The 13,218-nt window shown below is 46.4% G+C and overlaps 1 protein-coding gene across 10 annotated transcripts in view; it reads left to right on the plus strand.

The window, feature by feature from the left end:
* Positions 1–13,218, plus strand: part of POU6F1 (POU class 6 homeobox 1) — a 74,740-nt gene that overhangs the window by 39,839 nt on the left and 21,683 nt on the right. Inside the window, exons 1-2 of one of the 10 annotated variants that reach the window (XM_060166209.1) lie at positions 7,490–7,745; positions 12,629–12,650. The exons of 6 other annotated variants lie outside the window; for them this stretch is intronic. The gene's annotated coding sequence lies outside the window, so the exon portion shown is untranslated. Of the gene's footprint in view, positions 1–7,489; positions 7,746–12,628; positions 12,651–12,687; positions 12,748–13,218 lie in introns of those variants that run through there. 3 more of the 10 variants (XM_060166204.1, XM_060166206.1, XM_060166207.1) reach the window with 3 other exon arrangements.

The raw sequence follows: 13,218 nt of genomic DNA on the forward strand, positions 1-13,218 counted from the left end.
CACTGTGAGTACAGCTGCATTTCATGCAGAGGGACCATACCAGGTGACTGGCAGCCAAATGAGTGGCCGAAAACAGAATGAAACAGAGGGTCAAGCGAAAGACTTGGGGGACAGGCATGCGGCAAGCCTTACCTTCCATTCCACTTCCCCAAACGTACAGTCTTTCTTCCATGTCCACGGGGGATTGGTTCCAGGACCCCCTCCCCTTCACAGATACAAAAATCCGAGGATGCTCAGGTCCCTTACATAAGATGGTATTTGCATAAATGGTAAAATAGTATTTGCCTAAAACCTATGCACTTTCTCATGTGTAACTTGAAATGATCTCTAGATTACTTATAACACCTAACACAATGTAAATGCTATGTAAATTGTTGTAAATACAATGTAAATACTATGCAGATAGTTGCTGGTTTGAGGCAAATTCAACTTTTGCTTTTGGGGACTTTCTGGAATTTATTTTCCAAATATTTTCAATCCTTGATTGGATGAATCCTCTGATGCAGAACCCATGGATACTGGAGGGCCAACTGTGCTAGAAGGAGGGGACCTTTAAAATGGAGGAAAATGCTGACACTTGGGTTTCATATATATTATCTCATTTAACACAAAAAACTCTAGAAGTAAGCATTATCCCCATTTTACAAATGAGAAACTACAACCTAAAGAGGCTATCTTGCCGCAAATTACACAGCTAGTCAGTGACCATGATCAAATCTGAACCCAGATCTGTGGATTTGACTGAATTATAATATCTCCTCCTGGCTCCTGTGGCGAAGGAGGTTGGCAATCGTGGCAAACTGTCCATTTGTTATTCTCTATTCTATAGAACTTTGTTTTATTTGATGCCTTCAAGCCTATATTGCTTCTGTAGTTCACAGAAATAATAAAGGTATTAAAAAGAGAAAACAGGGGCTTCCCTGGGGGTGCAGTGCAAGAGAAGCCACCTGCCAATGCAAGGGACATGGGTTCAAGCCCTGGTCCAGGAAGATCCCACATGCTGCCGAGCAACTAAGCCCATGTGCCACAACTACTGAGCCCGCATGCCGCAGCTACTGAAGCATGTGCGCCTAGAGCCTGTGCTTCGCAACAAGAGAAGCCACCACAGTAAGAAGCCGCACACTGCAATGAAGAGTAGCCCAGGCTCGCCGCAACTAGAGAAAGCCCACGTGCAGCAATGAAAACCCAACACAGCCAAAATAAATAAATATTTTAAAATAAATAAATAAATAATAAAAAGAGAAAACAATAAAATTAATGGTTCTTGGAAAACAATGTGAAATGCCTCTATCTTGGGAGTGGTGAGTTTTATCATCCAGAGAATTTAGGAAGACAGAGTATAAGGAACATGGAATATGGAAGAAAATGTAGGTTCCAGTCCTGGTCTGCTCACCAGCTGTTTGGCTTTAGATACGTCACTCAACCTCTCTGAGCCTCAGTTTTCTCATCTTGAAAATTATTCCTATCTCACAGACTTGGTGTGAAGGTCAAATAAGAAGATAAATGATAATACTTCTTGGGCTGTAGAAGGCAACCTGGATCTTAATATAAGTATTAAGTCTATCAGATTTGATGAAGCTACTCTTTTGCTGCAAGAAAGGAGACCCCCTTTGGCCACTTCCTGGACACAGTTTCTGTGGAAGCAGGAGTCAGAGGCCTTTAGCCAAGTTAAATGAATGATGGTTGATCCTGCCAATTTATTTCCTACTCCAAGTTTTATTTCCTCTTATCTACACATCTACATGTCAGGAATAAATTTTTTTCCCTACAATATCATTTTTTGATGGAAACTTCCAGACTTACTCAGATGGGAAAAAGGAGGGGGGAGAATAAAAGCCCACATTTCTTCAGGATTTCAATCAACAACCTCATTTTCTTCTAACAGTTGAAGTGAACTTCTTATGAATAATGGATGATAACCTGATGAATATGCACACAGCCTATTATGCCTGTGAGGTTTGGTGAATAATTTATGAGCTAAAATGTTCCTCACCTTGTTACTGTACAAAAATTACGGAAAAAAAAACCTTATTTACCCTTTGAGCTGGTAGGGTGATCTGTCAGAGTGACAGCAGCCCAGCAATAATTTTACATCATTGCTAAAATTAAAGTAAATAGAATATATGCATTTCAGGGTGGGAAGTCTATAAAAAATGGAGCATGCCCAGCCACGCTCCTTGCCACATGCAAATTTTTCAGAACTCTGGCTTCTCACCTTAAATAGCCCTGTATTGTTAACAGCACCTTTTCTTTGATGGCCCATTCTTCTCATAAGGACTTCAATATAACCAGTCAAGGTGGACAATAGCTTCCTTGTTTTAGGAAAGCTGGCTAACCACAAACTATTGACATTGTAAAATTAAAGACATTAGAGATTTTTAAAAAAGAAAGTCCTAAAAGCTTTCAGAGAACAAGCAGATAAACACATGGCGGGCGGGGGTGGGGGTGGGGGGGGGCGGGTGGAGGCTGGGCGGGACCTGGCCCAGAAGCACTTGAAAATGCATTTGCATTGCTGTCTTTCCTCACAGCTGAGAGGTTTTTTTCCCTGCTGACCAACCTGACTCCCTGCTGTATCATCCTTCAACTCACTCCCACCACCTGCCCAAGCCTCCTTCCCTTAGCAACAGCAGAGATGCCTTTAATCTGGTGATTGGAGGGGGGAGGGGCAGGATTAACTACGCAGTTAAGGAAGGTGTTTGGAAAAATATGCCTGGATCCTGGAGAAATGTGGTTGCTCCAGGGCAAGTTTTGAAGATTTGAAATTGGGTCAGTTCTCAAACCAGGTAAAACAGGATCCTGAGGATTATCTACTTAGATTCCAAGAGCTTTCTAGGAATAGAGTACGGGGCCAAGGGAGATTCTTACTGTCAACAGAGCATCCGTGATATGCTAGGTGCTTGGAGGAGACTGGGTAAAAGAGGAAACATAAGGCCCTGTCCTATATCTGTTGGGTAAACCAATATAGTCTCAGGAAACAGAATGAAAGGCCTATTAACTACAAATTATATAATGAAGTTATTGGAGCAATGATGTAATTAAAATAATAATATTAATTAGAACAATTCAGTATTATTCAAGAAGACCTCTTGAATAGAGTTTGCAAAGAAAGAAAGAAAGAAAGAAAGGACCCAGGGCTTCCCTGGTGGCGCAGTGGTTGAGAGTACGCCTGCCGATGCAGGGGACACGTGTTCGTGCCCCGGTCCAGGAAGATCCCACATGCCTCGGAGCGGCTGGGCCCGTGAGCCATGGCCGCTAAGCCTGCACGTCCGGAGCCTGTGCTCCACAACGGGAGAGGCCACAGCAGTGAGAGGCCCGCGTACCGCAAAAAAAAAAAAAAAAAAAAAAAGGACCCAACTGAATGGAAAGATTGGAGGTGTACATGGCCAGGCTTTCCTGATCTGGGCCCTGCCTATCTTTCCAACTGCATTTTGTGCAATTCTCCCCTGTCACTTGCTGTGTTCCAGCCACATTGATCCTCTTTCAGTTTCTTGAACAGCAAATTTATTCCTGCCTCATTGCCTCTGCTGTTCCTTCGGTCTCCTGCTTATTACATCTTTTAAACTTTGCCTTATATATGACTTCCTCAGGGAGGCCTTCCCTGCCCCCAGTGTTATTCTCTCTCATATCACCTTCTGGTTTTCTTAATCATCACGTGTAATGATATATTTCTGTGTTTATTTTTTGTTTAACATCTATTTCCCCGGAAGACCATAAATTCCAAGAAAGCTGTCTGTTTTGTTTACCACTGGACACTTAGCATCCAGCCCAGTGTTTGGCACATAGTAGACAATAAATATTTGTTGAATAACTGTAGGCTCAGAGGCATGGGAAGTGGAGTGAAGGAGAAAAAAAGAAAATGTGCTGGGCTGAGGATACTGTTCATGAGTTTTCTTTGGCATGGCATATCACTAGTGACATCTTCTCCCAACTCAGCCATGGAAATATCTGTACTGTTGACATTTTTTTCTGATTATAAAATATATACTTATTCTAAAAATCTTATATTTCAATATTGCAAAAAACAGAGACTGTATTGCAAGTATTGGTGAGGGTGTGGAACAACTAGAATTCTCATACATTACTAGTAAGGATATAAATTGGTTCAAACATTTTGGAAAAGTATTTAGCAGTATCTACAAAAGTTAAACATATACCACAAACCTAGCAATCCCACTCCTCAGTATCTACCCAGGAGAAATATGTGCGTGCATTCACTAAAAGACTTATGCAAGAATGTTCACAGCAGCTTTATTCATAAAAGACAAAAAGAAACAACCCGAATGCCCATCAGTAGTAGAATGGATAAACTGTGGTATAATTATACAATGGAATATATGCAGCGATAAAAAAGAACAAATAATACTGTTAGATACAACAACATGGGTGAATCTCAAAAACATATGCTGAGTAACAGAAGCCAGACACAAAAGAGTACACATGCTGTCTGATTCCATTTATATGAAGTTCAAGAACCAGCAAAATTAAGCTATGGTGATAACTGGAAGTTTACTTAACAAGGAACACAGGGGAGTCTTCTCAGCTGTTGGAAATGCTCTACATCATGTCGTGGGTGGTGATTTTGTATATATATATATATATATTTTTGTGTATATATATATATATATATATTATGTGTGTGGGGGGGTACGTGGGCCTCTCACCGCTGCGGCCTCTCCTGTTGCGGAGCACAGGCTCCGGACGCGCAGGCTCAGCGGCCATGGCTCACGGGCCCAGTCGCTCTGCGGCATGTGGGATCTTCCCGGACCGGGGCACGAACCCGTGTCCCCTGCATCGGCAGGTGGACTCTCAACCACTGCGCCACCTGGGAAGCCCGATTTTGTATATATTTATAAAATATATATATGTGTGTGATATAATAAAATATAATGATTATAATAAATATATAAATAATACATGTAATCTATTATATATGTAGATGTATGCAAGTAATATATGTAGATAATATTTTATATATATATAAATAATTCATCAAGATGTACATTTAAGATTTGTGTACTTTGCTGTGTGCATGTTATACCCCAATAAAAAATTTCAACAAAAACGTAGTATATGTTCAGCATCAAAAATTTAAGCAGAAGTGTATACAATATAAAATTAAGGCTTCCTTTTCCCAAAGAAAACCACAATTAACATTTAAAAAAATAATCAATTTATTTACTTTTGGCTGTGTTGGGTCTCCGTTGCTATGTGTGGGCTTCTTAGTTGTGGCGAGCGAGCGGGGGCTACTGTTTGTTGCAGCGCGTGGGCTTCTCTTTGCGGTCTTGTTGCGGAGCGTGGGCTCTAGGTGCGTGGGCTTCAATAGTTGTGGCTCACCAGCTCTAGAGCGCAGCCTCAACAGATGTGGCACATGGGCTTAGTTGATCCACGGCATGCGGGATCTTCCCGGACCAGGGCTCGAACCTGTGTCTGCTGCATTGGCAGGAGGATTCTTAACCACTGCGCCACCAGGGAAGCCCCACAATTAACATTTTGATGTATGTGTCCATGAACCCCTTTGATCACATCCATTTCTTCCTTCATACTATCCCTGATGTTCGTGTCATCCAAAGCATTTGATTTATCTGTGTGTAGCACCAAACCAAGTCACATAGACTAAGAGTTTTTGTCTTCGTGTGACAACATTCAATAACAATACTGAGCCTCTTCTTCACATAAAGAGCAGTAGGAAATCCGAAAATTAGTAAGTCACAATCTGTGCTCTTGAGGAATTTACAGTCTGAGAGGAAGGACCATAGGGACTACAGACCAAACAAAAACGCCCAAGAGCTATACCACCATGTCATGTATTAGTTTCACAAGGCCAGTTATAACAGGTTAAAACTGAGGCTTCCCTGGTGGTGCAGTGGTTGAGAGTCTGCCTGCTGATGCAGGGGACATAGGTTCGTGCCCCAGTCCGGGAAGATCCCACATGCTGCGGAGCGGCTGGACCCGTGAGCCATGGCCGCTGAGCCTGCGCGTCTAGAGCCTAAAAAACAAATTAAAACTATTGTACAGATATTTCCAAAGTTTTTTCACATACAGGCTCACAATTAAACTTCTTAACTTTGTGAAGTAATGATTATAGGTATCACCCTCTTTATTTTAAAAGTAATGAAGAAGTTAAACTACCTGCCTGAACTTCTAGTGGAAGAGCTCTCTTCTCCTCTCCCCTCCCAGTGCCCTTCCATGGGAGGAGGCGTTAAGCAGCAATGGGCTGAGGGCTCCACCTCTATTCCCACACTACCTCTAACTCATCTATGCTTAGCTCATCACAAGGGGGGAGGGGTGGCAGTGGATGAAGGGGCAAAGGGGAAGCAGCCCAGGCTGATGGCAGGCTGCCTCAACGTTGGGATCCACAGCTTACTGGATTTACAGTGCTCCCTCCTCCCCAACTCGCCTCCCCTCATTCTTTCTCTTCCCCTTGTTCTTCCAACTCCTTCTTCTTCTTCTTTTTTTTTTTTATTTTTTTTGCGGTACGCGGGCCTCTCACTGTTGTAGCCTCTCCCGTGGCGGAGCACAGGCTTCTTTGTCAACTACTTCTCCGTCCATTTGCCCTCAGCCCCAAACGGTGCCTCGTCTTATTCCTTCCCCTTTCCATACCTTCAAGAGCCTCTATTAAATAAACCAAACCCTCCTCGCCATCACCACCACCAAAGCAGAAACTTGTTTTTTCTCCGTGCCACAGAACTTTGTCTATATTTTACATTTCCTAGTCTACTTGGTCAAGAAAGCAGGAAAGCTGTCTTTAGTCAAGACAGCCCACAACTGCTCTTGAGGTGGGGGTGAGAGAGCTTTCAGGCCCAGGGTCCCCTCCGTGAGATGGAGCTGGGGCACAGCTGCTCAAAAGGTTGGTTAGGCCCTGGCTGAGCGATGTCTGCGTTCCCTCCCTTTTCTCGCAGTGAGGTTCCGGCCTGGGGCTTGGGAATGGACATGGACTTGACTTTCAACGTTGAGAAGGGCAACTGACTAACCCAGAGAGGAAAGGCGGCCGCTGGGAGTCACGGCCCCAATCCTAGGCTGACGGGAATGTGGCACAGGGTCCCCAGTCCGGACTCCCGTGCTCCCGCGCCCACTCTCGCACCTTCCAAAATGGAACGACCTGAAGCGGCACCTCGGAGGGGGCTGCGTGACCCGCCCCACCGGCCTTCCACTCCTGTCCGGGGAGGGCGCCTCTGGGGCCTCCGGGGTGGCAAGGGTCTGAGCCCCCCGGCTCCCCGCCCCAATCGCTCGTTCTCGCCTCCCCAGATCCCCTCCCTTCTTCCCGGCCCGCCCAGCCCGCCGCCCCCGGCGGCTGGCGCGCGCTGTGCAGCATGCGGCAAAGCTCTTTGCATAAATTATGCTCATGACGCAGCAGCTAAAAAAATCCAAGTAGCAGAAGGAGGGAAAAAAGGGGGGGGGAGAAAAAGGAGGGGGGGCCGTGGAAGGGGGGGAGAGGAGAAAAATATATATATACCTGACCGCCCCCCACACTGCTCCCCCTTCTCGCTTCCCGCCCGTCCCCTCTCCGCCCAGCGCAGCCCGCGGGGTCCCCTTCGGCTCTGCCCAGCCCGGGCTGGGGGCCCGGGGGCGGCGGCGGGTCCAGACCGGCTCCCGGGCCGAGCCGAGCCCAGCCAAGCCGCACTGGCTTCTTTGTCTGAGGGCGGCGGCTGCCCCGGCCCCGGCCCCCGGCCCCCTGGCTCGAGCTGTGAGATGAATCTCTAATCGGTTGACGCCGGGCACCCGGGGCGAAGGCGGCTCGGGCTCCGGTAAGTAGCGGGGTCCGGGGCGGGGAGGGGTTTGCACGGAGGGGGAGGGGGCCGGGCAGGGGAGGTTTCGGGTTTGGTTAATATGCAATGCCCGTAATTAGCATAATTTATATATTTATGATAAAGAGAAAAAATGCCGCGGGGCCGCGGCTCCTGGATGCTGGGCCGGAGCGGCGGGGAGCTCTGGGAGTGGGATGGCTAGCGGCCGCCTGCTGTGGACCGGAGACCCCGGGGGTCGCGCCCTCGCCTGCCTGCCTGGGCTGGTCTGGACTGAGGAGAGGAGGGGGCAGCCGCCAGGTGGACCCCGTGGGGAGCTTGGACCTGGCCCCTCCCCATTTCTGCTCCTGGAGCCCAGGTGGGGTACGGACCAAGGGGACGTTTTTACAAGACCCCGTGGCGACCGCGAATGGATTCTCGCGCCACTGGAGGACCTGGACGCCTGGGTTCCCAGCAGTTAAGGTCAACTGAGGCGGCCAGAGCTACCTGTCACAATTCTCTCCAACCACAGTGCACCGGGAGGACTGTGGGTCTCGGGGTTAGGGAGCTGGGTGCTGCGGGAAGGGTGGCGGAGTGGTGGGAGTGTCACCGTATAGCTGAGCATGAGCACTTCATAAATATTTAGTGACAATATTATTATTAACAAATAGTCATCATAATGGACCTGATATGTGCTTCCCTGGGCATTCTCACCTGGCAAGGCCGGGGGAGCCCCCGGGTGCCTTGTAACCTCCACTTTAGCGTTGGGATCCCCTACTTATTTGTCATTGGAAGCCCCAAATCTTCACAGAACAGCCTCATGTGCGGGCGCGTGGGGGGGAAATAAAACGCGGTCGGGCAGCCTTCGTGGGCAAATGAAAAGAAGCTCTTTGCAGAGAGCTAGAATCTGCTCTTCCATATTCCTTGTTCCAAAAGTAGAACGCTGGTCTTCAATTGTTCATAGGCAATATCCCACCTCCCTTTTCTTGATAATCTAAGGCAGCCACCATTGACCAGCAGGGCCTTCTGAGGAATAATTTTGTATATTCCTTTTTTTTTTTTTTTTTTTTTGCGGTACGCGGGCCTCTCACTGTTGTGGCCTCTCCCGTTGCGGAGCACAGGCTCCGGACGCGCAGGCTCAGCGGCCATGGCTCACGGGCCCAGCCGCTCCGCGGCACGTGGGATCTTCCCGGACCAGGGGACGAACCCGTATCCCCTGCATTGGCAGGCGGACTCTCAACCACTGCGCCACCAGGGAAGCCCTGTATATTCCATCTTGATTGAAGTCCGGGTTGGTTCTCAGCGTGGTATTTCTGTGACCTGGTGCTTCTTTGCATATCTGCGGTATACCTTCATCCATTTGTTCATTAGTGCAACAAAAATATCCACTCTGTGCCAGTTCTGAACAATACAGACAGAACTTCCCCTGTCTTGGAGTTTTAATTCCGGTTTGGGAGTGGAGGTGGGGACGGGCAGATCATAAATGTGAAAACAAACAAGATAATGTAGAGTGATACTGTGTGTGTGTGTGTGTGAGAGAGAGAGAGAGAGAGAGAGAGAGAGAGAGAGAGAGAGAGAGAGAGAGAGAGAGAGAGAGAGAGTGAGAGTGAGAGAGAGAGAGAGAGAGAGAGATGGGCTATTCTCTTCTTGGAGTTACTACCTAGCAATTAAGAAATGAGTCAGGGCTTCCCTGGTGGCTCAGTAGTTGAGAGTCCGCCTGCCGATGCAGGGGACACATGTTCGTGCCCCGGTCCGGGAAGATCCCACATGCCGCGGAGCGGCTGGGCCCGTGAGCCATGGCCGCTGAACCTGCGCGTCTGGAGCCTGTGCTCCGCAGCGGGGAGAGGCCACAGCAGTGAGAGGCCCGCGTACCGCAAAAAAAAAAAAAGAAATAGAAGAAATTTGCTTCTCTAAGGTTTCTCTGCATTGTGAAGGAACTTGGGACAAGATCATATCCCCCCCTCCCAAAGATTTACTCACTATAAAGTCATAGTAGTAATCTTACACATTTTTTATAACACTTTACAATTAAAAACATTTTATATGCATGCTTTACTTCAATTTAAAGCAATTGCATAGTGTTTGCTGTGTGCCAGGCCCTGTTCTAAGAGCCTTCCATAAATGTTATCGATTTAACAATAGCCAATGGGGTAGGTACTATAATTTAGCCCCATTTCATAGATAACGAAACTGAGGCTTTGAGAGGTTACCTGAAACAGAAGCAGTACTCAATGTGGGTCTTCTGCCTTTAAACCCCAAGCTCCTTCTGTGTCAAAATGAGGGTCAGTCAGGCCACAGATGGAGTGGGACTCGGGAGAAACTGGACAAATGACGGAAGGCTTGGGAATGAGGAGCTGGACCGGCACGTTAGGAAGGGGCGAGTGTGACTGGGGTTCTCCAGAACTTAATACTACTTTGAAATCGTTTTTAAGCAGCCCTAGCATTGGGAACGAGGGCACAAAATTTGAAATAGGCTGTGTGTTTTGAGGAGGAGGTAGGAAATATGAGCAGGCTAAATGATATGATCCGACATCATAATTTATGTTTTCCTCTCATATTCATTAACCTCTGTTGTGTACCAGGAATTATACTGGACTGTGGGATATGATGATAAGTGGATATGCCTTCTTGGTCCTTACAGTCTAGTGGGGGAACATACCTACTTGTTATTGTTCACGTTTCATTTGCCCCCTCCCTTCCCCCTGCCTGGGTGAATCAAGTTTGGGCACAAGGGGATGGGGGCAGAAACTAAATCTATCCTATTAAACTAGACTTTACTGTTTGACTATATATGTGTAAGATTACAAATGGTAGGTTGGGAAAGGAGAAGTAAGGTTGTTCACGACTTTCCTATCTTTTGCCCTTTCCTTCCCTTCTGGCCCATGTGTGTGCCTAGCCGGTCTACCAATAGCTTGGCAAGTCATTTATCTCTGTCCATGAATCGGGGTGTGGGGAGGGAAGTTAATAAATTAAGCCTGGAGCAGAACTGAGAGCTTCCATTTTCCAGTGTGTCCTGATCCTTGGGATCAGAGCAGCCCCCGTCAGCCTTCCTCCCATTTCCTGAATGGAGGCTTAGTGTGGTGTCAGGAGGACAGGAATCTGGAGCAGGTGGATGTGGCCTTGAAGTTTGAATCTGCCACAGACTCTCTGTGCCCTTGGGCAAGTCACCTGACCTCTCTCAACCTCCATCTTCCTGTAGATAAAAATGAGAGTCATAGTAAGAATACCATGTTAAGCATTTTACTTACAGATCTCATATCATCATCATAACAACCCCACAAGTCTTGCCCATTTAATCAGCATTTTAAAGATAAGGAAATTAAACTTCAAAGAGATTAAATCATTTGCCCAGGATGGCACAGCTATTTCATGACCAAGCTGGGATTTGTTTTAGGTTTTTATCCTAAGCCTATGCCCTTACCTCTCTTTGATCATCAGCTTTCTCATCAATAAAAATGGGGATCGTAATAGCTAATTTTTATTTGTGCTTTGTACGATATAATTCCAAGATAAGCTCTCTTATTATTTATCCCTGAAAAAACAGAGAGTAATCCGCCCACCTGCAGACAGTGACACAATTGGTCAAGCTTCACTATGTGTTTGCTCTGCGGTCTCATGGGGCTGGTGTCAAAGCTGAATGACAATAGTTAACATTTATTGAACCCTTATACAATTTACTACAACGCTAGCTATCCCCGTTTCAAATATGGTAACTGAGGCATGGAGAGGCTAGGTCCTTGTCCAAGGCCTCACAGCTAAGAAATGGTGAAACTGAGAGGTGAACCTAGGTTCCTAACTGCTATACTAAATTTAAATGAGATAATGTATGTAAATTTTTATAATACCTACCATCTTCTGAGCACTTACTGTGTGCCAGGGATGGATCTAAACTTTTTACATGCATTAATTTATTCAGTCCTCATAATAGCCCTATGAAGTAGGTGTTATTACTCTCATTTTTACAGATGAGGAAACTGAGGCAGAGAGGTTAAATCATCTGACCCGAGTCCCACAACTAGTGAATATCAAAGCTGAGATGGTGAACCCAGAAGTCTGTCTCCAAAGAGTGCTCACTGTAATACTATGTGTAAAGGGACTGGGTTCCAATAAACTATTTTTTAAATTTATTTTTTAATTGAAGTATAGTTGATTTACAATGTTGTGTTAATTTCTGTTGTACGGCAAAGTGACTCAGTTACACACACATATACATTCTGTTTTATATTCTTTCCATTATGGTTTATCCCAAGACCAATAAACTATTGATGATGATTATTTTTCAGCAAGTGGGAAGGGAAATCTATGTCCTGGGGCCAGAAATGGAGAAGGGCGGGAGGATAGGCAGAAAATCCATCAGGCAATGAAAACCTGAAAGAGGTAGCAACCTGCCTGGAGACTCACGACTTAAGAACAAGGCAGACGATGCTTGCCAAGCAGGAGGGGAGGCCGTCTCGTGTTTCTTTACACCAGCTACTACATCCGCATGGACCATGGTGGTAGTGATAAGAAGTGGGGGGATTCTGGGCGCACTGGAAGAGACAGCCAACACGATTTGAAGGAGTTACTATTAGATGTATAGGTAGATGTAAGAGAGAAGGCAAGGATGATGGCAAGGCTTGGGGCCTGAGCGTCTGTGGAAGGATGAAGCTGCCGTTTGCTGAGATGGGGAAGGGTACAGGCAGATGGAGCAGGTCTGGGGTAGAAATCAGGAGTTTGGTTTTGAACATGTTGAGTAGGAGATGATGTGAGCAGTCAGTAGGTAGTTGGATATATGAGTCTGAAGTTCCCAGGTGAGGTCTAAGCTGGAGAGTTAGACTTGGTGGTTGTCAGACTGGGTGAGACCGTCTTGGGAGCCCAGCTACCAATCTATACTAATCTCCTGCTTCCTGTCCTTGTGGCCTTTTTAGATGGCAGCTCTGCAGGAGGTAAGTAGGTGCACAATTTAAATATAAATGTGGTGTAGAGCTGGAGATGCTGATGTCAACAAACAACCTTGCTGGAGAGGATTATGTCAAAAATTTGAAAGGTAATTTCCCATAACAAATGTGACTTTCTTTCCCGTGAATACCAGTAAAACTCATTCCAGCTTAACCAGCCATTCTTTCAATACAAGCAGAGTGCTCTCCACCCCCAAAAATGATTATAATGAGAAGGTACTTTACACCTTGAAAACCTCAGACACATTAAGTGTAAAGTGATTAAAAGCACAGAAATGAGTCTGAGTTAAAAGTCTGAATCCCGGGACCGCCTTGGTGGCACAGTGGTTAAGAATCCGCCTGCCAATGCAGGGGACACGGGTTCAAGCCCTGATCCGGGAAGATCCCACATGCCGCGGAGCAACTAGGCCCGTGCCACAACTACTGAGCCTGCGCTTTAGAGCTCACGAGCCACAACTACTGAAGCTCACACGCCTAGAGCCCGTGCTCCACAACAAGAGAAGCCACCGCAATGAGAAGCCTGCGCACCACAAGGAAGAGTATCCCCCGCTCGCCGCAAC

This window comes from Lagenorhynchus albirostris, chromosome 11 (genome assembly GCF_949774975.1).
Source record: "Lagenorhynchus albirostris chromosome 11, mLagAlb1.1, whole genome shotgun sequence".
Taxonomy (NCBI): domain Eukaryota; kingdom Metazoa; phylum Chordata; class Mammalia; order Artiodactyla; family Delphinidae; genus Lagenorhynchus; species Lagenorhynchus albirostris.